We start from the raw sequence: 23,043 nt of genomic DNA, 5'->3' as shown, positions 1-23,043 counted from the left end.
ATAAAAATGGGTAACCTCATTGTGGCGAAATGGGATGTGCAATTTCTGAGAAACTCCGCCTTCGGATCATCCGTACAACAATCTTGAATCAACTAACATGACTATAAGTAGCAGTCCTAATTTAACAGTATATTTCCGCATTGTAACGGATGTTTTCATACAAATTTAATCTTTTTACGAGATGATTACATTCACTGAACCCCAGGCTTAGTGCACCGTGAAGCTCAAACGGTTAAAGTGTGTTTGTACAAGAAACTATCATATTTGCTGTGTTTCGGATAGCAACTTTAAAACTGTGACGTAGCGCATATAGTCTTCATTTGCATGTTAAAATTCGTATACGAACTTTAGTGTTACCGTGGGGTTTTCCGTTTAAAATCCTAATTTATGAACAATTGTTGATAAAATTTACAACAATACTGTTAAACAGGTTAATGAAACTATAGAATGTTTCATTTTTCGGCCGACGGCAATTTTTTTTTTAAATATTTATTTACTGTAACTTTAATATCCAAAATATACCCATATATGGTTTAAGTTTATTTATACTATATAGGGGTATTTTTGGATATTATCATGAATATTGGTTATTTGATAGAATTTCAAGTTCATGTGGTATTTTCTTTAGAACATACAACATAATAGTCAAAATGAACAAAGTATGTTAATTGATTTATTTGGGAGATCAATCTACTACTTTAATGACCTATTCTGACCTACATGCCTATCAACAAACCCATAACAACTCGTGTTAAAATTGCAAACGAAGAATGATAATACTATGATAAAACAATTCGTAAAAATTGCCTACTTAAATATTGCAAGTAATTGTTATTGGCGTCCGCGCCAAAGCGCGGCGCCTTTTATGGAATGAAATCAGATTTTGTGAAAGGGCGACAGCAACTTCTCGAGCCTTTTATAGTTGTTCATAATAAAAGCCGATCATTCCGATCGGTATGAGGGTGCTTGATTATTAATTAGTCGCGATATGTACAATGAAAAGCGAAAATGCAAACATTTCAGATGAAATCACCTTTTCCGTAAATAAATCGCGCTCTTCGGGGTATTTTTATTTATCATTTTGTAGTACACAGTGGGTTATTATGGTATGTTATTCCGAAAGCTGTAAAAAGAATGATGATAAACACAGATCAACTCTCAAATCTATTGATTATTATTATACATAAACATACATTTCGAAAAAAAAAAGAGCACAAATCGCATGTTTTATTTTATCTATATCAGATCAAAACAATAAATATGTACAATAATTGAGAAAAAATGTACATTTTTATGGCATTAATATAACACTATCAACTTTGAAACATTTTATTTAATTTGTTATTCGTGTTTAGTAAAGATGCCGAGGAATTATTCAAAGTTACAAATCAGATTTTATGAATTATTTAATTGATTGATAATTTAAAAAATGATAAAGAAAAATTCAAATGTACATGTATAAGGTTTAAGAATAAACAATATTATATATTGAAAGATTAACCATAGTTTAATGACTTTTTCCAGTTAAGTTTTGACTTATAATCGTCGGTCAATATGACAAATGAATTCTTAAAATAGTAGTAAACGTAAAAACTCAGTATTAAAATAGCGCATAAAACACAAAAAAAGAAAAGAAAACAATATTCATAAAATCTGTATTTTTTTATTAAAATAAATATTACAATTATTGTATAATAAACAATTATGCTCAACATGATCAACATGGTAATATAACAAGTGTCATATTGTTACTAAGTGTGAACAGATACCTTAAGTGGGGGTCTTCGCTAATAGCGATAACATAATAAGGGACAATTACACAAGTGTGGTGTTGATCATGCGTTACACATATGGATTATAAATGATTGTATACATGTATATCCGTTGCTATTAATAACCACGATCATAAAGAAATAACAAGTAATATTCTAATTTCTAGCATGCCAATCAAAGTTAGAAGTAATGAACAATGTCTCTCGTCCGTTCTTTCATAAGTGATATACAATTCTGCAAAGCATCAAAGGGCGTCCAAGCAAGAAATGCAGCAGGTGAAGATGAGCTAGTAGATATATGATGACAAGATATTCTTATGAACTTTTCAATGGTTAATTGGTTTTTACCAGAATTGTATATCACTTATGAATGAACGGACGAAAGACATTGTTCATTATTAACTTTGATTGGCATGCTAGAAATTAGAATATTACTTGTTATTTCTTTATGATCGTGGTTATTAATAGCAACGGATAACGGAATATATATGTATACAATCATCTATAATCCATATGTGTAACGCATGATCAACACCACACTTGTGTAATTGTCCCTTATGGTGTTATCGCTATTAGCGAAGACCCCCTCTTAAGGTATCTGTTCACATGACACTGGCTATATTACCATGTTGATCATGCTGAGCATAATATCTATTTTAATAAAAAAAATACAGATTTTATGAATATTGTTTTCTTTTCTTTTTTTGTGTTTTATGTGCTATTTTAATACTGAGTTTTTACGTTTACTACTATTTTAAGAATTCAATTGTCATTTTGACCGACGATGATAAGTCAAAATTTAACTGGAAAAAAGTCAGTAAATTATGGTTAATCTTTCAATATATAATATTGTTTATTCTTAAACCATATTTTGTATTTTTCTTTATCATTTTTTAATTATCAATCAATTGAATAATTCATAAAATCTAATTTGTAACTTTGAATAATTCCTCGGCATCTTTACTAAACACAAATAACAAATTAAATAAAATGTTCCAAAGTTGATAGTGTCATATTGATACCATAACAATGTACCTTTTTTCTCAATTATTGTACATATTTATTGTTTTTATCTCATATAGATAAAATAAAACATGCTATTGTTGTTGTTTGTTTTTCTTTTTTGAATTGTATGTTGTATGTATAATAATAATCAATAAATTTGAGAGTTGATCTGTGTTTATTAATTATTGTAACCAAATTAAGAGACAAACATTCATTTTGAAAAAAAGCTTATTTATCTGTAAAATATTTGTTCTGTTCTGTAACGATATCAAACATCTACTCCAAAACCGGGAGAGACCGGACAATAAACGTGTGGTACTATTCGCCGGTCACTAGTAAATCCCGGTCAAAATAGACCAGGAGAGACCGTGAATTACCGAAAGGAGTACATCCCTCTATAAATAGATTTTCGGAATATTTAGGTCATCAACTCATCATTTTATTTACAGCTTTCGGATACATGTAAAACAATAACATACCATAATAACCCACTGTGTACCACAAAATGATAAATAAAAATACCCCAAAGAGCGCGATTTAATGACGGAAAAAGTTATTTCATTTGAAAATGCTTCAATGCGAAATTCTCCAGTTCGCTATTCATTGTATATATCGCGACATTTCATTTTTAATTAATAATCAAGCATCCTCGTACCGATCGGAATGATCGGCTTTTATTATGACCGGCTAAAAGACTCGAGAAGTTGCTGTCGCCCTTTCACAAAATCTAATTTCATTCCATAAAGGGCGCCGCGCTTCGGCGCGGACGCCAATTATAAATTTATTGTTCAGTTCTTGTAAAGTAAATTGTAGCTTATTAATTAAAGATTCTTAATTTGAAATGTGATGTTTAATATTTTTAATACAAACATAATAATTTTCAAGATAACCAACAACTGCTTTGATACAACCGATGCATAAGTCCATTGATTTCACTACTTGCTGCAAATGTTCCTGACGTGAGGGGGATAATTTGTTCTGTTCCAGCAAAGTTTGTCTGTTTGTTTGTTTCATTTTACGCCTTTTTCTAACAGTATTTTAGTCATATAGGCGGGTAGTTTCCTAACCATTGTTCCTGGAGAGTTACACCAGTACTAGACTACCTTCCTCCGCGCTAAACTACCAAGGCATCTCCCGGAGATCGAACCCACGCCAGAGAGGTAACTGGATTAGAAGTCATCGACTCTAACCCCTCGACCACGGAGGCCGTTATAAGTTCCAGCAAAGACATGATAGCTTTGAAAGCGTCCAAGTCTGATTGTTTGTACAAGTTTAATTTCTCAAAATGATCGATATCTTTCGGTTTCATACAAGAGTTCATCAGCGTTGTTTGTGCCGTGTGGAGGCTGTAAAAAGTCGCCCCGTACATTCAATCATAGATGTTATATTTCCGATCCTTAAAGATTGTTCAGCACGACATAATTGTTGTGCTTGTGGTAATTAAGTTATTTCTATTTGGCTTTTTTCTTGTTGGGTGGTTCCAGTATTCCTCACTTGAATACTGTTGAATCACCCTTAGGATATGTGGCCTGCTTTTTAAATTTGTCTTTTGACGTATTATCTGTGATATGCAGGCTTCATAACCTCTGATCCCCTTTCAAAATTCCATTTTATTTAGTTCCGCCCATTGTTTTCTCGTTTAGGGCACACGCATTTTTTTACTTGGGGACCATATGCCGCTTTTCATGGAATGGCACTTAGTGTCACATTGAAGGTTCCATGATAACCGCCATATGAACACATCTGCGGATGTTTCAAAATTCAAAATTGTACCAGTTCATTTTAAATGTTGAATTCTGCTTAAGCCGGTGCTAGGGGGCGTGGACGGTAGTTTGCACTTTACAGTACCGTCCATGAACAGGCTCAATCAAACCGAGCCTGCAACATTTTCAATTATGTTGTGTTGGACTTTCTTTAGGGATTCTTGCTTTCTCTATTTTTTCACTCATTGGGGTTAGGCCAGACGATGGTTACAAATAATCCAAAGCTGCTGTAAAATCTTGAATCAGCTTAAAAACCATCGTCTGGCCTAACCCCAATGAATCTTCGATAACCTCAGATCCCCTTTCAAAATTCCATCTTATTTAGTTCCGCCCATTGTTTTCTCGTTTAGGGCACACGCATTCTTTTACTTGGGGACCATACGCCGCTTTTCATGGAATGACACTACTGTGTCACATTGAAGGTTCCATGAAAATCGCCGTATGAACACATCTGCGGATGTTTTTAAATTCAAAATTTCACCATTTAGTGTTTAAATGTTGAATTCTGCTTAAGCCGGTGCTAGGGGGCGTGGACGGTAACTCGTACTTTCCAGTACCGTCCATGAACAGGCTCAATCAAACCGCGCCTGCAACATTTTCAATTTTGTCGTGTTGGGCTTTCTTTAGGGATTCTGTATTTCTCTATTTTATTGTCACATCCGTGTTATTTGTGCCGTGTGGCGGCTGTAAAAAGTCTCCCCGTACATATAATCAATGATGTTATATTTTCGAACCTTGAAGATCGTTCAGCACGACATTATTGTTGTGTATACATTTTACATGGTATTTTTAGTTTCTTGTATTTGGCCTTTTTCAATTTGGGTGGTTCCAGTATTCCTACTTGAATACTGTTTAATCACCCTTAGGATATGTTGCCTGCTTTTTAAATTTGTCTTTTGACGTCTTATCTGTGATATGCAGGCTTCATAACCTCAGATCCCTTTTCAAAATTCCATTTTATTTAATTCCGCCCATTGTTTTCTCGTTTAGGGCACACGCATTCTTTTACTTGGGGACCATACGCCGCTTTTCATGGAATGACACTACTGTGTCACATTGAAGGTTCCATGAAAATCGCCGTATGAACACATCTGCGGATGTTTTTAAATTTCACCTTTTTAGTGTTTAAATGTTGAATTCTGCTTAAGCCGGTGCTAGGGGGCGTGGACGGTAACTTGCACTTTCCAGTACCGTCCATGAACAGGCTCAATCAAACCGAGCCTGCAACATTTTCAATTTTGTCGTGTTGGGCTTTCTTTAGGGATTCTCTATTTCTTTATTTTCGAAGTAATTTGTAATTAATTTTTGCAAATATGTTGAACATATGTCATATTATTTAAGATAGATCGTTGGTCATCATATGAATGAATGTACTTTATTACGTTTTCATGACTCAACTGTTTCACCAAATCAAGTTCCATTGTATACTCATCGTCTCGTTTAAAACTTTTTCCTGCAAAAAGAGTACCTTTTGAATGATGATACCATAACTGCACCATACCAAACCCACCACGACCTAAAACTGCTGAATATTTGAAAGGCCAATACAAGGCGTCTGTTGCTTCTACAGAATTATCATTTTTCCTAACGACTTTAGTTTCAGGTTGTTGCAAGTTAGTTTGAATTTTTTTCTATACATTTAGTAAATCTAATTACTTTTGTTTGTTCACACACAATGCATGTGCAACGATGTTTTACTTTCACTTTAAATATATAGATTTATCTCTGTGAATGGAGTTGCTAAACCTATCGTGTACTCTAAATTTATGGGACTAGAATCCTAAGCAAATGACAAATTTGTTCTATCTCTAAATTAGCATCGACAGCAAACACATAATAAACTGTGAAGTTTTATAACGTGGATGACACCACAAAAAACTGCCTTCCATTTGGGTATAGCAAGGAACAATTCCTCATTGACAGCACTAGAAAAGCTTTTAGAGGACTGCTGTTCAGAGAACAAACGCCATGGAATTGGCTTTACAATGATAGATGCATTATATGCATATGATTATAAAAATCAAACTTCACTATCGTTTGAACGATGAAGAAAACTCATTGAAAAAAATCAACAAATCTTTCAGACTTAAAAATATGTATTTACATACGGGATTCGGACGGACGCCATTGACCTCTAATTGAATTTATTGATATGCCTAAATCAGGTATTCTTGGCAGCAATGATGGAAATAATGATGGTTATCATGGCCATTCCAAATAACAACACATTTTTCCCGTTACATATTTTGATATCAAGACCAACTTAGACCGAAAATGCAATGCACTTCTTCTCGGCGACTATGCACCAATTCATACTCGTTTGATGATGAAGTACACCTTTTCATCACTGAAGGCCTTGAAGACTATTTGACCAAATGTTACGATGAAGTAAAATGTCACGATATCAGCCCTAAGATGCTGAACGATCTGTATGGAAGTCAGAAAAAGGTACTCAGTTATTCAATAACTCATTGAAACTCATTGAAAAAATCAATAAAATTGTATAACGATTTTAGTATTTAAGACAACATTCAACAAACCAATATGACTTATAATCATGAAAAATATACAATTTACTGTTTTATTCTTTAGTTTTATACTACCCCTATGTTTTACTTCATGCGCCAAGAAAAAAAGCTGCTGCCCAGCTGGTTTTGTCGATGATCTATGTTTCACATATTCATCACCTACATGCTATTGCGACAATGCATGTTTGATACATGGTGACTGTTGTGAGGATTATAAGCAATACTGCTTTCAGTCTCCACCAGAACCATGTATTTACACAGAATGGGAAGCTTGGGGACCATGTTCAACATCCAATAAATGTGATGTAGGATTTAAAACCCGACACAGAAAAATAAAGCAGTTTGGAAATTTCAAATCTTCAATTAAGTGCGATGGGTCCATGCTTGTTGAAACAACGAGATGTGGTGACTCGAGTTGCTTTAAGTATAACATATCAAGAGTATACGATTCTGCAGCGTATCTAGAGGATCATTATTACTATAGCACAGCACTTTATCAATACAAAAAAGGGTCAGGGAATTGTGATTTCTTCAGCCCAGAAGCAACATATGCATGCATAATGTGCCCTAATGATTCGAAGTGTGGTGAAAATGTCTTGAAAAAGGGTGATGTAATAGATATAGACTTTAAATCTTGCAGAGGTACATGGCTTAAGGGAACTAAGTCGTATTTCCAAACCCAGTGCATCAGACGCTCTTTCGATACAATGGTATATGCATTCAACATATGATAATTTAGTGTTTATTTTTATTTATTTTGAAGCAATATCAAAGTCAATGATATAAAAAGGATTGAGAACTCTACAAAGAGGACATGTGAAACGACCATATTCTCTATTCTTCATGACACAAGCTTGACACATAGTCATATGCATGCATGTCGGTAACAAACAGTTTTTCCAGTTCTCTGTACAAATGCAGCATTTGTACTCTGTTGACTGATGTTCTAGATATTCAATCAGTTCTTTCAAATGAGATAGCATGTTTTCATTTAACATCGAAGTTTTTTTGTTCTCGGCTAATGTTTTTGCACTCATTAGCGTTTTCAATAAAGTGGTATTATCACGAATGAATGCTTTATTTTTTATAAAAATTCCTCTGATATATTCAAGTGACCCATCATTCTCAGCTGGATATGTTCTGTTTAGTTCTTTTTCAATAAAGTCATTGTATTCAATTTGTCTTTCTTGCAAGTCGATTGAGTCTGTAACATGTTGAGGTGCCAACACATATTCGTTTACCGCACTAGTATTGTCAGATCGTCTGTAAAATCGAAGTGTCTGACAATCATTGTACTGTGATTCGAAAGTACGGTCAAGTTTAATCTCGACTGCACATAATTCTTCTGCTCTAGACATTAATCTTTCTTTTGAAAAAGTTCCCATTTCTTTAGCACTTTTCAACTCCCGTAGAAAATTGTTGATAACAAAGCAACAATAGAAGTTCGATGTGTTATCACACACCAAGACACCTCCGTGTATTTTTAGAAATGATACTGCTCTGTTAGTTTTTACTTCTTTGAAAGGACAGGTCTTTCGGAAAACATGTGATGTGTTGCGAAAATATTTTGTTAACACCTTGTAAACCCACAGTGGCAGATGTATGATAGTGTACTCTCTCGCATTTTCCGACTTAACGTGCAATTTCAAATGCCCGGTTACTTTCTTCTGATTATCAGGATAATCTCGACATTTTTTAGTTTACTTCGGCACGACAATGTATTTGTGTACCTCTCAAAAAATACAAAGTGACATGATAAACGTATGTTTCACTCATGGTGGCAACAGATCAAATTAAAACAACTTACATACACACATGTTAGTACAACATGTATGATAAAAAAAAATTCTGAAATATATGATTCATATCAGAAAACAATGAAAACAAAACAACGAAAATGGTAATAAAAGTAAATAAAAGTTTGTTGATGAATTGCAGTACCGTATTAGAGATATAGCTAGGGAAAGCCGTTACGGTTGTATAGTTGACCACCCAAGTCAGCTTCAACATGACATATGCATCATGCCAACAACTGAATAGTCTGAAATGTATCTGCAGAAGGCAGCAGAACGAGTGAATCTTGAAACGATTAGAGAACAATGGAATAAAAAGCTGCAAGAGATAGACTTTGTATCTAATCCTCTAAAATGTGATGAAGGTCTTTACACATAACTTGTGTATAAAACATCACAAACGAAACACTGAAAGAGATTTATGAGTAATAATACAATTCTTTACTTATGCAATGCCAACTTCGATCGGCTTCGTAGTTATCTTTTTAAGGGATCTATTTATGGAGAAACGTCCAGTTATCTCAACAGAGAGAGTGTTCGAGTGTTAATCGGACAATTCGGTTTCGATTCCCTGACAGTGCAGGAAATCATTTCCACAGTCATTTGCATTGTACCTCTGCTCGAGCATGTACTGAAAGATTCATTTCCATGTGAAAGTGAATAATGCAATTAGTACTGATATTCTGATTGACAGTCGTCCCAAAAACGATGCGTTCGCTGAACTGTGCTCTGGTAAATTCAAATTGAGATAAATACAGTCCAACCCTGTTTATTCGAGAAGTAGACAATGACTCTTTTCTCGGTTTTATAGAAATTACCAGTGTTCGAGAAATGGTCTGAAACAATCATTTCTATACATGTATACGACATATCTGCGTGGTTCAGAGACAATCTAATCGCGCGTTCTTTATGCTCTTGCTAGAAAGCTTGAGATGTGATTTTATGTCTTTCAGAAGAAAATAAACATAAGTACGTAAACTTTACAAACATATAATTAAGGAAAGCATAAGGTCGTCAATTTGAACTTACTGATGATGATGGTGGTGGTGGTGGACATAAGAAGAAATGATACATCGTAGTATATTTATTTTGACTAGGTATCTAGAAGGTTGGCTTAGATTGACTCATGTTGATAACATTTATATAAGGCTTTGATTGCTTTTATGATAAAAGAGTAATTTATTGAAGTGTTTTAAAGAGAATTGTAATTCAGTTTCTGAAGTAAGAAATCAAAATTGAGTAAGGATATTGCTGAAAATGCAGATTTGTTTGCCTACTCTAGAAAGGGTAAAATATTAGATTAATCTTTTATCATTGATAAAAACCAGTAGGTTTGGAAACATTTTCATTTATCCTCTTAATATAGTAAAATAGAGTGAAATAAAGATTCTCTAAGTAAGTTTACGACAAAATTGGATTTTTTTTCTAGAGTAATTTTGGACATATTTTGGGATATTACTGCAACATTCTTTGGACATAAAACTTAATTATTTGCCAGGATAAAAGAGGATAATAAGTTTCTTTAGGAATGCGCTGTATTGTTTTAACACCCCGGTACTGTAAAATATTTTAACCTTGTAATATTGTACATAAATAACTTTGTTATTTGTTTCAAAAATAAACTGCGTTGCTGTTTAACATTGTATTACTTGTTATTCATTCTGTTAGTTTTTGTCCAGTATTGTTTTCTTTCCAATGACCATTCATGCACATAAGCGTTAGAAGGTCCTGTCGTTTGTCCTCGTGGCCGAGTGGTTGAGATCGTTGACTTTAAACCACTTGCCACTCACCGCTGTAGGTTCGAATCCCGACAGGAACTTTGGATTCTTTCATGATCTATCCAGCTAGCTTACAGAACGTCGGCGGTTCTACTCAGGTGCCCGTTTGTGCCTGAAATAATGCACGGAAGGGCACCTGAGGTCTTCCTCCACCAGTAAAGCTGGAACGTCGCGATATGACCTTTACTGTGTCGATGTGACGTAAAATCCAAAACAAACAAAGTTTGTAAAACGACCAGCTTGTCAATGAATACACCGGTACATATCTGACAAAAGCTAGACATATCTTTTGAAATCAATTATCTCGGAGGTTCAATCGTTTTATATAATTTTCGCGTCAATGGGAAATTTACATTTCGAACAATTTAGGTTCAGTTCATGTATTGTACCTCCAATATCACAAAATAAATGTTGGGAGGAGCGACTTTAACGATAAAATGACATGCTTCCCACCAAATCACCATTTTCTTTTAAAATTCTGCATCGCTTTAGAATCGCGATACTAATTTACAAACACATTACTTCTAACTGAAATTGAAAGCATTGATACGGGGATAGAGAAAATTATACGTTTTGCTCTGGTTTCATTCGTTTAAGCTTGTTTTAATAAAAGATTAAGAAAACTGGCTTGGAAAAAATGAATTTATATCAGTTTGTTTATATGTGTTGCCATTCAACTTCTCACCTTCATATCATTTCCAATGTCACAGGTCAAGGCGATGATTACCATCATGGAGATGCATGTGGCAGATTAAATAAGAGAATAAGAAAACTGGCTTGGAAAATATGAATTTGTATCGGTTGGCTTATATGTGCCGCCATTCAACTCCATATCATTTCTGATGTCCGAGTCACGTTTGATGATGACCACCATGGAGATGCATGTGGCAGATTTGCAATCGTCAAGCATGTCTTGATAATGTGATCTGTTTAATGCGATTACCATTCTGTGACATTTAAATTACAACATATGTCTTTGTTGCTATAAATACATCAATTGACAATATAATAATTGTTCATAAGAGTATACGATTTCTTTACATTTGTACGGAAGTTTTTAAGTTCGTACCGTGGTGTGAATATAATATGGTTAGTTTCGTGTTGCATGTCAACTTGTTCCGGTATACCACGACTTATAACTTTTTTATAGGGAAGCTTTATCATAATAACATATACAGTGAGTTTTGCGATGTTACATGTCAACTTGTCCTGGTAAACATACGACATTTTAACTTATTTAAGTAAACCAACTCTACAATAATATGATCATCTCGACTTAATTACTTAATCTAAATCAAAGCACAGAAGGCGCTGAATTTGTTTGGGTCTCAGAATGTAAGAAAGGTGCAGGTTGTGAGATTATATGTATAGTGCCACCAATGCTTTCCAGCGTTTTAATTGTAGTAAATTGGCTATAAGACTAATTGCAACACTGATATTCAATCCAATGTTTATTTGACTTTAACAATTTGAAAAAAAATGAGTTACCTTTATTTGGATTTGAACTCCAGACCTCTCGCTTCCTAAGCGAGCCCGAAAACCCTTCAGCCACGGTAAATTTATATGTGAACGGCCTGAAGAAAACCATATTATTCTAAATTAGCGCTTGTAACGACTTTAACTGTTGTTTAACACAGATGTAAATAATCCTGGAGCTTACTATAAGCATGTATATTTATAGAGAATCTGAGAAGGGCTGCAAGTTCTGTGGTATTTTCTGATCTTTGCAATCGTACTGTATATCTGTATGCATTTTCCTGTGTAAGTTTATTTTTATGTATTATAATTTATTTTGCAAAGCACCAGCGTTTGATACATACGGAATTCTGCATAACTAGAGTTGCATCAAAAAATCATTTATGTTCATTTTTTACGACAGCCACACTTTATCCTTGCATATCATGGCTACTTTCTTAACAAAGACACTTAAAAAAGAATTTAACACAAAAAAAAGTTTCCTCGACTGGGATTTGAACTCGAGACCTCTCACTCACTAAGCGAGCGCGTTACCACTGTACCACGGAGAAGTTATACAAACAAAGTCTGATTAACATCAAGTCATTCTAAATTAAGAACTTTCATTGCATTTCGGGTTTGTAATCCTTATTAATTTCGAGATATTTTGTACAGGATAGACCTGTTGTTTAAAATTGAAGTAAATATTTTAGCGAAAATCTTCTCGCCCAAACAGTCCGACATGTAGAATCTATATATTCCACTACTCGGTTTGTGTAGTATTCGGTAATCGACATCGCTAAAAATAGTATTTTCATTGATAAAATCATATTTCATCCGCGTAATTGTGATTGTGCATTTATGGGACAATTCTATAAGCCAACGCTACTGTGTTAACTTTGAATGCGTTGTAATTTGTTGAGATACTTGTAACAAAATAAAATATTTCTTTCTTTTAAAATCGCTATTTTAAGCTGTTTTTGAGAACTACTTGTTGTTAGGGTTGTCGTAAACTTCTGTGTCAGAGATTGAATGTCCGTTTTGTATTTACTTATTTTCGATCAGAAAATACAATAAAACAATATTAGAAATCTTCGACCATTCGGGAATTTCTTTGCTTGAAAATTAATGAGCCTGTCTTTGAGCATCTTTACGCAGTGATCTCCCCTGAATTTTTCGGCGTTAGTGTACATACAAAAGGGAAGTAACCGCTTTAAAAAAAGTGGACTACTTTCGGCATTTGCAATTAACAACATTAGACTCTGAAATTTCGCTACCATTATTTGTTTGGTCTGACGACCCAAACAAATAAAAACCGTATGTTGACATAGTTCGTAAAATCAGTCTTATTATAAAAATATGCCAATAAGTCAACTTTTGTGTTTATTGTAATAATAATATTTATAACAACAAAGACAATGTTGAAATTAAGTGTCATGAACTATAGTGGCATTAACCACTTGACATGCCTTGAAGATCACAAATGTATGGAAGCTTAAATTGACCCCCCCCCCCTTATAAGCCATAAGCGTGATAACTCTTACCTTAAGTAATTGAAAATAAAGTAGCCTGCTGTTCAAATTTTGCTTCAGGCAATTTAATTTTCAATTACTTAAGGTAAGGGATGAGGATATGAAACACTTTCAGTAATAGTTCTAGTTATCATTTCATTAGTGTTATTAATATTAGATATGACCAAAAACGTGTTAAAATCGGCGTAAAAAAATATACAACAAACTAACAAGTCAATAAATTAAGGCTCTGAGATGGAATATCTAATTCTAGCCTTGACCTTCGACCATAAATCTCATTAAAGGAAACCATCCATAACAAAGAAATCAATATGTTATGTATAACTCAACTAAGTTCTCTATTCTATATTCTATTTATAGAAAATTATCGCTCAAAAAATTTTTCATGATGAACAAATATTCAGTAGGATTGAATACATATTATGATTAGAGTTATACAAAATAAATATTGGATATAGCGCGCATACATACACACACAGATGCATTGTAATTGACATGTCATGTGTGTCCAGGTATTACAAAATTCCATATACTATTACAAAATTTTACCGCCAATCATAGCAAAAAAAACAGTGAAAATGCAATAACTACACCCTCAAGGTCAAGTTCAAAATTAAGAAGATCTTCATAATTGTCTTGTCCCAAATATGAAGACAAACCATTCACGAAACAAATTATTTCTATACAGTTACAGCAAAAAATTACAAAATTCAATCATTTGAGCTTGAGATTCAAGGTCATTTATGACTCAAGGTCAGTCTGGTGAACTTGAAGGTACATTCCGAAGGATTATTCTGTCCAAGTATGAAGACAATTTATAAATTGAAATAAACAAATAGCCACGCAAGTACATTTTTTGGATGTTCTCTAAGTTAATGAAAAGTGGCATAACTCTGTTAAACTATCAGAATTATGAAACTTTATATTGTGACTGACAGCCAGGGGGAGAGAGAGATTTGGTGGATAAAAAGATTAACCAGTTTTTTTTTGTTTGATAACCGCTATGTGAACGCATCTGCAAATTATTGTAGAATGTTAAAAAGTGTTAAATGTTGAATTCTGCTTTAGCCGGTGCTAGCGGGTGTGGACGGTAGCTTGCGATTACCACTGCCGTCTATGAACAGGCTCAATCAAACCGAGCCTGCAACATTTTAAATTATGCCGTGTTGGGATTTCTTTAGGGATTCTGTTTTGTTTTTCTTTATTTTATTAGAAATTGAAAAACGTCTACTTCATTCTTTTACTTGATTTTATTGTTTTAGAACTGTCCATATATCGGCGGTCGATCCTCCTGGGCGAATTTTCTGCATAGCTTATTTGTAATCCCACATACTATTATTAATCAGTGATGACAGACAAATGACAATAAGACATTGTCCGCAGAGAAATTTCGTCAATTTCCAGCATACAACCTGGATTACTAGTCTCACTATTCCAATGCTCTTCGCATTGGGCTAATCGGGCCGACTTACATGTTTAAGGTACATTTTATCTCAAAAATACATTGTGTGTGTGTGCGCGCGCGTGCGTGCGCGTGTGTGCGCGCGTATGTGCGTGTGTGCGCGCGCGTATGTGCGTGCGTGTGTGTGTGCGCGTGTGTGCGTGTGTTTGTTTTTTTTACTTGTCGATATTTACTTTAAATGTTTAGATAAAAATCTGGAAAGAAAGTGATCCCTCGGAAGCATTAATCACAATAAAATTATAAGAGAATTGCAGACTCAGTTTAATTGAGTATGTACATGAGGGATAATGGATACGTGCAGCATCCCTCACGCCCCCTAGCACCGGTTTGAGCGGTACTCAATTCTCAACACGTAATATTGCTGGCATTATACCTTTTATTCATTATATCAAAGTATTTTAGATAGAATTGATTGTACTGGTTATATTTGAAAGTCCCTTATTTTATGTAATTCAAAATTGAACCTAATTTTTGTCTATTTAAATCTGAATAAACATCTATGTGTCTACGCAGAGTTAGGTATCGGCAATAACGATCAATAATAAATCCAGACTAAACTATTTTAAAAAATCGCATGCTTTGATGAGTAAACATAATTAAGGTACTTTATAATACATTCAATGATTGTGTTGGTTTAAACAGGTTACTGGTAACAAATTAAAAATAATTTGTACATCAATGCAAAATTGATTACGTTTTATTCTTGCGAGCAAAAAAAAACAGCAACAACTCAAAATACAACAAACAAACGAGGAATATCCCCCATACTCAACCAAAACGCTTACATACGACAGTGCAGCAAAACGACAAATGTAACATAGGGAAAATGGGACAAAGTGCAAAAATACCAAAAGCGAAAACACAACATTGAACGTTCCATGACCGCAGTATGGACATAACTGCAGATTTTCTTAATTCAAAATTTCAACCTATACTATTGAAATGTTCATTTCTGCTTAAAATAGAGAAAAACGGAATCCCCAAGGCTGCTAGAGGGCGTGGACGGGAGCTTGCATTTAACAACTACGTCCATGAACAGGCCCAATCAAAATGAACATTCCCATATTTTTAAATTTCTATCACACAAAGCGTATTTACCTCTCACATTTAAGGGGTTAAACCCTTCTATAACAAGAAGTTTGATGTTTATTTTCTAAGTCACATATTAATCCTTTTTTAGTAACACTATGTTATTTAGATATTTATACATAAATAGCGCAAACAATAAAGTTCCGCAAAACCGTAACGATGACGTTTTACCGCTGCTGCTGCTGTTACAGCTACTTCTTCTAAAACAACAACAACAGCAACAACAACAACAATAATACTTTTAATCACATTAATAAGAACCGTTTTTATGAATGATACAATATTAAAGAATGTGACAAAAAAGATGACGTTGATGGTGATTCTGCTGCTTATGATGATAATGATTACGACCACAACGACGGCAATATTTTTATTTTTAATTATATTATTACGATTCCACTTTATATAATTATTGTCGTCACTCCTAAAATTGAATCACTTCAATGGGCTGATTTATTGAATGTTTAGATGCATGGTTGTCCCTGAACGCCTTTATTTATAACCTAAATATGTTATTTAATCCTTCTAGGTGTTAAATATGTTATTTAATCCTTCTAGGTGTTAAGATTCTCAACTCCATAGGTATTATACTAATAAGTATGTTCCTGTTCGCGGCACGACCACGCAAGTCTTGCAGCCCGAGATATTACATGGACAACTTCAGCGACAACTCTTTATTGTAGCTTTCTGTTTTCGATATATATGTCTTTACAGATTTTTAATCTTTTATATGCCACAATAGGGGTTGAACAAAATAATATGGATCCTTCTTTTAGATTTTTGTATGATATTCATTATCTATCTTATTTTTTGTGTTCATCGGGGAGGTAGGTTCAATTTGTTTATACGAATGGAATTCGTCCTTGGTTTATTTTATCTTTTTTTTTCCAATGCTTCTTTTATATCTGCCTTTTTGAGAAGCCTATTTATCCAACCTGTCTTGGTCTACACTTAACAAATCTTATATGTGTGCATGTATAAATATCTTATAATATGAATCACTATCATGCTGAAATTTTCAATAAATACAGATGAGAGATATGGTATGATATTCCATTTATTTAATTTCATAACAAACACAAATTTAACACGCATGTCAAATAAAAGTGATTGCGCGTAAAAACTAAATGTCGCAAAATTATGATATCTGTGATCTTTTTTTCTAAATCAACGTATACCGACGTTGACTTATATAACAACATGGCTGTTTGATTTATCGTTGTACATTTAATTTTGTGGTAGATGTAAGTCTTAAGAAATCTTAGCTCGTTACTAGGCAAGGTCTGTTGCAATCCACAGGGAAATTCAGCAAGACTGTTTGCACTAACAATGGGTTCATTAATCGTTTATAAATTGTTATCTCAGCGCTGACCATAACGAATACGATGAGCTTCAAACTAATATTTTATTAATATCTAAAAAACAACATATGATGCAGTTTCTTCATGATATCTTACAAACACACGTCCAGGGCGCCAACTATCTTTCTGAACATTTATAAACAACATTAACGTAATGGAGTATCACCAAAATCTCTGGACTTAAATATGATAGAAGCTACACTGAAATGTCAAAGAAGCTTTACGGGGTGAAATGAACCGCATCTTAAGAAGTGTTGGTACTGTGCCACAAACTAGCGCCTACGAATATGCGAAAATTGTTCAAAAGTGAATAAATCTAACTAAATATTACCAAAAAAAAGATTGGGTCAAATCCATGCGACAACGCTGCCATGTTGAAATTAACAGTCCAGGTGGCCATACGACATTTGAATAATTTTAATGGTCATTTTTTTGCGACATTTGCTTAAAACGCATTATCACATTTATTGGGCATGTTCTTTAAATATGTGTTTCTGATGAAATTAAATAAATGAAATATCATCATATCTCTCAACTGTATTTAATGAAAATTTCAGGATGATCGTACCAAAAATGACACACATATCAGACCATTTATGCATGCACACCTATAAGATTTGTTAATTGTACTTCTAAACTGTTCTCAAAAAGAAGACATCTTTGTTTATATTACTTTTCTCATCAGTACACATTCTTCCATGCGGTTTCAATGACCATGCGATATAGCTTGCTTTGTATGTCTGGGGTGGTTTGAAATTGTGTCTGTTCCTTTACTATAATAATAAATATACGTATGTGTTTGTCTGTTCCTTTGCTAAAAGGTCGGTTTTATGTCGGGGACTGCGTCCTGTGAACGTTGTCTTTGCCTTGTTGATCTTTATTCTTGTTTTTTAATGTACCCATTGTCTAGAATTACCAATCTAAGAATTCGATTTGTTAGAAATTGTGTCGTAGCTGTATGTTTTTAAACATCAAACTCCTTGATAAAGAGTGGTTTAAAACGCTGGAGGTTGATAAGCTTTTTGCAATAGATATGCTATGCTTTAATTTTTGCTATTTGCAAACTTGTTAATTTTGCTGTTTTGGGCGTTCTTTAGAGATTTGATTTTTCATTTTTGCGTATATTTGTGATTTCGCATTTTTTGCATTCTCGCCACCATAGCTATTTCTTATCAATATTTCTCTTTTTTGTCAAGTTTATTTTATACCAAAAATTGGGCAAATTTCTCAACACAACTTGCTTTTAAAAGTGTGCTCCAAATAAACGAAAGTTTAGCTACAAGTTTTTACGAAATATATACTATTAAGTATTACTGTGGTTGTAGCCTACAACCACAATAATACTTATAAGTATAAATTTCGTAATCATGCATTGACATTAAACCTATGGGAAGGTATGAATATTTGACGAAGAGTTTTTTTTAACAATACATAATTACCTCTTACAATGTCATCAAATGAATACACATGTATTTTTGTGAGTTTCTGTCGTGATTTAGAGATAGAAGTTGTTGAAATTATAGTCCAGTGAGATCGTTTCATTTTTTTGAATTCTTTGATGCAGTTACTTCATTTATCAGTAACAACTTAATTTAATTTAAATTATCCTGTTAAATCAGCGTATCATTTTTGCGCTATGTTTATCACAGGATAAGCAAAACATAATTTCAACGTAGTTTAGCGTCGGTGTAACCTTGTAAAGTGAACTCCATAGAAAAATGACCCCGGTCATTATATTATATGAAATAGTGAACCCCTCCTTTAAAATACTGACTGCCTTATATATACGAGGGCTGTTCAATAAATACGCGGAAAAGTGTCGCTATTTCCTTATTTTCCAAGTTAGCTGAATAAAACTTATACCGTAATAGAGACAAACATATTTTGAAAATATACAGCAAATATTGCCGGTCTGGCATGAATCATATATAAACAAACGGTCGTTATGGTAACCACATGTAGCGATTACCGGCCCACTTTTGTTAATTTTTACAAATAGTCACTGGTTAATAATGACGTCGCATTTTAACGTTTACCGTGCGATTTTCACCAAACTTTGCATAATTTACACGCACATGATGTCATGTTAGTGTGAGTCGTCATTTAGGCGTTAAGCAGCCATATTGTTTAGTGCGTAGGCGTTAAAATGGCATCGGAACAACGATCTTCAATAAAATTTTGTGTTTTGAACGGGTTTACAAAGAAGGAACCAATGTTAAGATTACAAAAAGCATATGGTGATCAGGCGATGAAGAAAACAGCAATGTACAAGTGTTATGCCCGATTTCTAGGCGGCCAACAAAGCATCCATGACGACAAACGCAGGTGACGTCCCAACGTAACGTCAAATCACGTCGCTGTGATAAAGGAGCTGCTTGACAATGATCGTCGGATAACAATTCGCGAAATACACGAAAGATCGGATTGTAGCATTGGCACAGTGCATCGCATTATTCACGATCAACTCAATATGAGACGCCTGTGTGCCAGGTGGATTCCTAAAATGTTGACGGACGAACAAAAAGCGATTTCTTTCTGTTCCTGACACCGAAGAACGTCCTGCGGGGAGAACACTTTGATGATGTGGACGAGTTGTCCTACGCGGTGCAAGGTGCAATTTCAGAGATAAATAATGGCTCCTACTTCAATAGTTTCATGTCATGGATCAACCGTTGTAAAAAGTGTGTTTCCTTTCACGGAGAGTATTTCGAGAAGGACTAGGTGCGTGTTTTAAGTGACTCTCATACATGCGTTGAGCGTGACGTCGTTACGACGTTGGGCCGGTTTCACTGCGATTACCTTAGAAATACTTAAATTGTACTAATAATTTTTTTCCGATTTTATTGAAATTTTGTGTACATGTTTGTTATATGTTTATTTACAAAATATAAAGAGAACGTCAATTTCCCATGAATATTAAAAATATCCCAGCACTTTTCCGCGTATTTATTGAACAGCCCTCGTAGAATAATGACCCCTTATTTTATCTATAAACTATTACCCCCTTAAATACTATAAAGTCAATGTCATATTACAATTGCGTATACTTGTTGCTGTTGATGTTGTACCTGTTGCTGCTTCTGGTACTGCAACTGCTGCTGCCGCGACAACAGCTGACAAAAACAACGGTAAAGCTTAGAGGTCCCGCTAAGAAATAAGCGAACATGAAAATGAAGTTTAAAGTATTAAATACTAAATGCAAATTCCCTTTTCTGAAAGTGTGTTCATTTTCAGTGAGAACAAAGAGTTCAAAGCCAAGAGGAAGCAATCTTGTTTTTCTCTTTTTTTCATATTCTGCCTTCTTTAATGTAATTCAGTTGTATAGGCAATCATCTTTTTATAGGTAATAAGGTATTTCGACTGAGAGAAAAAGCAGTTCTTTATCACTTTATTTTGAGTACTGACATTTGAGATTTGATATAATAAGGAAGGCCGTTCCAAATACAAAATACAGAATAAACAAATGTCTTACAAAATTGTTTAGTATTTGGTATAGGGGTGTAAAGTTGAAAATCAGATGATGAACGCAAATGGCGATTATAAACATCTGACGATAAAATGAAATTATTCAATAATTATGAATTTATTCATGATTATTCATTATCTTAAACATCATAACAGCCGGTCAAATAGATGACAACAGAATCCCTTTTAAGAAGACGAACACGGTCAAATTGAAAATGTTGCAGGTTCGGTTTAATTGAGCCTGTTCATGGACAGCACTTGAAAACTGAAGTTACCGTCCACGCTCCCTAGCATTGGCTTAAGCAGAATTCAACAACAAACATTAATTAGATAAATTTTAAATTTTGAAACATCCGCAGATGTGTTCATATAGTGGTTATCATGGAAACTTTAATGTGACACGTAAGTGCCATTATTTGAAGAGCGGCATATGGTACCCAAGTAAAAAAAAATGTGTGTGCCCTAAACGAGCAAACGATAGGCGAAACTAAATAAACTGAAATTTTGAAAGTGGCTCAGAGGTTATGAATCCATTTATATTCTCCTGCAGACTGATTATGGTAGCTATCCACGAAAGTTTGACACAATTCCGTCCAATAGTAGTGAAAAGATCCGGTCAAATTGTTGCACTGATGCACGACACGCGCACGGACAAGTGACATTTTTCTCATCTGAGGATGATCATATTTACAGTGTTTCTATAAAGCCCAGTAAAGGCTTTATAGGTTGGGGTCGTTATTCTATAGAGGGTCACTTTTCTATGTGAGGGTCATTTTTCTACGTGTAGGGGAGTCATAATATCATAACACCCTCGCCGGTCATTATATTATGACCGGGGGTCATTATTTTACATAAAATATTGATCGGGAGTCATAAGTTTATGTGGGTGAGTTAACAATGTTACACCGGACCAGACAGATTTAAATTAACAGACATTAACCTATACTTTATGAAGGGATAGACAAAAAACAGAACAAGCTTACAATATCAATTTGTTAGAAACAATATTGTCTGATGAGTCTAAACATGAGTTAATCTAGAATTTGTTTATTCTTAGAAAAATATCGTTTCAAATAAAGCAGAAGAATTTAATACTAATGCAATTAAATTTTAATTTATTAACCACTAAATTTTTCAGGTTATTGTTATTTGAGATTTAATCAAACAAGAAAAATGTCTTCATTACATAATTAACTTAAAATGTAAGTTTTCAATACTTACAAAATATAATGCGTCCACAATTTAAATCGAGATTCTTTGAGTTATGCACTGAACTGCCAATATACAAGGAGCTGCACGATATATTTATACACCTGTCATTACAGCCCATAATTCAACAGTGCAACTTTATTGGGCGTAACTAGTCTTTTTTTCAATTTGTCACATAGTGTTTCTTAGATCCGCCTTCACGGAGTACATTGGAAAGAAGTAGTGTAATTTAGTGCATTATTGGTTTACTGAAATGCTTACTCTTTACTATAAATCGACAAAAAATTAATCAACAAATTAATCCCTCATCGACATAATGTTACATTTTTATTTCGAATAATAGGGTACCTTCAACTTTTGTTAAAAGGAAGGTAGATAGTGTTTATATGAGCGTCAATCAGGTAGGCAAACTGATGTATCACAGTGGAATCCAGCTCTGACAAGTTCACTGTCCATCTCTTAATAAGACGCAAAGTTTGATATTTCATTCTTATATTTCATTAAACATTAACGTAACGTCTACGTTTTGTGTATATCTATTGCATTGTGATGTTATACAAAACTAAAGTAAAATTATGTTCTGTTCCGATACATTCATAAAGGTGCTTTCAAAATAGAAGGGCTAGATTATCAAGCAGTGACTGATATACTTCTCAACTTTTGCTAAGCACCACATGTTTGAGTGTGAATATGTTTTGGGATAATTTTATTAACGTCGTGCGAAAGGTTTTAAATGTTGATTTACTGTTTTATCAATTCATCTGAATGACGAATTTAACCCTATAAATATAGTTTACACTGATTTTGTGCTAGAGAAGAGGATGACCCCTG

The 23,043-nt window shown here is 33.9% G+C and overlaps 1 protein-coding gene across 1 annotated transcript in view; it reads right to left on the bottom strand.

The window, feature by feature from the left end:
• The window catches only part of LOC132727964 (deoxynucleoside triphosphate triphosphohydrolase SAMHD1-like), a 37,514-nt gene extending 15,206 nt beyond the window's left edge, over positions 1–22,308 (bottom strand). Inside the window, exon 1 of the mRNA XM_060713568.1 lies at positions 22,225–22,308. The gene's annotated coding sequence lies outside the window, so the exon portion shown is untranslated. The remainder of the gene's footprint in view (positions 1–22,224) is intronic.
• Between the last annotated feature and the right edge of the window lie 735 nt (positions 22,309–23,043).

The sequence above is a fragment of the Ruditapes philippinarum genome, unplaced genomic scaffold (genome assembly GCF_026571515.1).
Source record: "Ruditapes philippinarum isolate M1 unplaced genomic scaffold, ASM2657151v2 ctg1696_1_1_1_1, whole genome shotgun sequence".
Classification (NCBI taxonomy): domain Eukaryota; kingdom Metazoa; phylum Mollusca; class Bivalvia; order Venerida; family Veneridae; genus Ruditapes; species Ruditapes philippinarum.
This window is presented reverse-complemented; position numbering and strand designations above follow the sequence as displayed.